Below are 2,998 nucleotides of genomic sequence, written 5' to 3'. Positions count from 1 at the left end.
TTACAACTCGATCCAATAAAGTCTTCAGAAGAACGAGAGTTGTAACTTAGAAAAAAAACGCCCATATATAGAGACCTGCTTGAAGACTAACTCAAATTTCTCCCCCTCTGTCATCAAATGACCAAAAGGGACGAAAAATGAGGACTAACGCCCCTGAAGAATATAACGAAGACGATGGAGGAGCGCCAGCATTGTTGGGGTCGGTTGTTGAAGTAGGGCCTGCCGCAGTGTCGTCCAAATCTTCATGCTCATCAGCCTCGCATGATGAAGAATATGAGCTGGCTACCAAGGAAGGAACTTTGACTTTCTTGAATTTCTTCGATGGTGGCTGAGACCAGTCAAAGTCCTGCTTGAAGCCCATTTGATTGAGATCTTCTTCACCATAAAGGTGAGACAGAACAGCGCAGGTGCGATTCAATACTTCATGGAGGTAGTAGTGGTTCTTCTTCACTGAATTGTGTGTAGTAGTCATGTTGTGAAGAATTGAACCAAACTGACGCTTAACCCATTTGTGGTTGCGATCGACCTTCTGGTGAAGACTGAGGAGAAGCTCACGATCAGTCATCACCCTTGGAGCTGTGCCTTGAGGATTTTGCTTTGAGGCATTGGCGGCAGAGTCATGAGTGGCAGAGTCATCATTGGTGGAGTAAGATGCAGCTTTACGGAACTGACCATCCAATGGACGAATGCCTTCATCAATAATAGCAGTGGCCTTGCCCTTTTCATCAGCTGAGGAAAATGTCCGCTTGAGGACTTCAATGGGGGGCAAGTAGCTGAGATGATTTTGAAAGTCAGCCTTGTAATTGATTGAAGACCTTGATATGAGGAATCTCATAATCCAGGGAGCGTAAGGTTTCAATTCAAAATGTGGCAATGCAACATTGGCCAGAGTCCTCATGAAGAAGTCATGGTAGTTGATAGGAACGCCATGAATGATGTTGAACAGCTGATTCTTCATGATGCCAATGACCTCTTCTTCATTCGAGTCATGGCCCTTGATTGGACTCAATGTCTTGGTCAGAATGCGATAGATAGTCTGTGGCACATATAGCAATTCCTTCACAAGGAATTTGGTCCTTGGGGCTTGACCGGGCTTCAGTGGCTTCATCAACACTTGCATATAGTGATCAGTGAGTTCAGGTTCATGATATATACAACGAGCACCTTCAAGGGGAGGACTGACATGCAGGGCATGAAGCAATTCAGAGGTCGGTGCTTTGAAGTGAGTGTTTTCTGTCATCCATTCCAACACCCAAGAGTTCACATCTTTAGCATTTCCTGTGATGTGCAGCGTTGCATAGAACTAAAGAATTAGCTCTTCATTCCAATCACAGATATCGGTGCAAAAGTTGAGCAATCCAGCATCGTGAAGAACGCTGAGAACTGGTGTGAAGCAAGGCAGCGATTCCATGTCCACATGAGGAATATGCTCATGGTCAAAAACTTTGTCCTTATCAAAAAGCAGTGAAGAATAGAAGTTGGTTTGGCTTGCGGTCCAGAAACGCTTCCTTCGTAGGCCAGCAGAGTCATAGGTATTGTAGTCTGTGAAGAATACATGCTCATGAAAGAAGTCATCAACCTTGAATTTCTGCTTCTTAGAGAAGGGATTCTTCGGCTTGGGCTGAGGAGTATCAGTCAAAGTCATCAGAGGCTCAGGAATCACATTCTCGGGAACCACGGGTTGAGGATTTTCAGTTGCAGCCTGGGTCTTCTTTTCTTCATCAGCATTTTCATCAGCACTAGTCGCTGGAATTTCTTCAGGAATGGAAGGAGTGGTGCGAGGTTCGTCAGAGCCCATTTGAACTTCAGTGTGCACTGGGGACTGAGAAATTTGTTGCAGTGGCGTGAACAAAGGAGAGTTGGGGTGCTGACTTTCCCAAAAGTCATCATTCATCACAGGCGTCGTGCTCCCAATGTTCACATCTTCATCTTCTTCACTTAGTCTTCAACGCCTGCCTCTTCAGCTGTGAATTGAGGCACTGGCGATGAAACAACTGGAGTTGAAGGGATATCATCCACTTCAATTTCTTCGTCCAACTGCTCTAAAGAAGCAGAAGAAGGAACGTCTGAAGGAAATATGCCCTAGAGGCAATAATAAAGTTGTTATTTATATTTCCTTATATCATGATAAATGTTTATTATTCATGCTAGAATTGTATTAACTGGAAACTTAGTACATGTGTGAATACATAGACAAACAGAGTGTCACTAGTATGCCTCTACTTGACTAGCTCGTTGAATCAAAGATGGTTAAGTTTCCTACTAATAGACATGAGTTGTCATTTGATTAACGGGATCATATCATTAGAGAATGATGTGATTAACTTGACCCATTCCGTTAGCTTAGCACTTGATCGTTTAGTTTGTTGCTATTGCTTTCTTCATGACTTATACATGTTCCTATGACTATGAGATTATGCAACTCCCGAATACCGGAGGAACACTTAGTGTGCTATCAAATGTCACAATGTAATTGGGTGATTATAAAGATGCTCTACAGGTGTCTCCGATGGTGTTTGTTGGGTTGGCATAGATCGAGATTAGGATTTGTCACTCCGTGTTTCGGAGAGGTATCTCTGGGCCCTCTCGGTAATGCACATCACTATAAGCCTTGCAAGCAATGTGACTAATGAGTTAGTCACGGGATGATACATGAAGGAATGAGTAAAGAGACTTGCCGGTAACGAGATTGAACTAGGTATTGAGATACCGACGATCGAATCTCGGGCAAGTAACATACCGATGACAAAGGGAACAACGTATGTTGTTATGCGGTTTGACCGATAAAGATCTTCGTAGAATATGTAGGAACCAATATGAGCATCCAGGTTCCACTATTGGTTATTGACCAGAGATGAGTCTCGGTCCTGTCTACATAGTTCTCGAACCCGTAGGGTCCGCACGCTTAACGTTCGATGATGATCGGTATTATGAGTTTATGTGTTTTGATGTACCGAAGGTTGTTCGGAGTCCCAGATGTGATCACGGACATGACGAG

This window comes from Triticum aestivum, chromosome 7D (genome assembly GCF_018294505.1).
Source record: "Triticum aestivum cultivar Chinese Spring chromosome 7D, IWGSC CS RefSeq v2.1, whole genome shotgun sequence".
Lineage (NCBI taxonomy): Eukaryota > Viridiplantae > Streptophyta > Magnoliopsida > Poales > Poaceae > Triticum > Triticum aestivum.
This window is presented reverse-complemented; position numbering follows the sequence as displayed.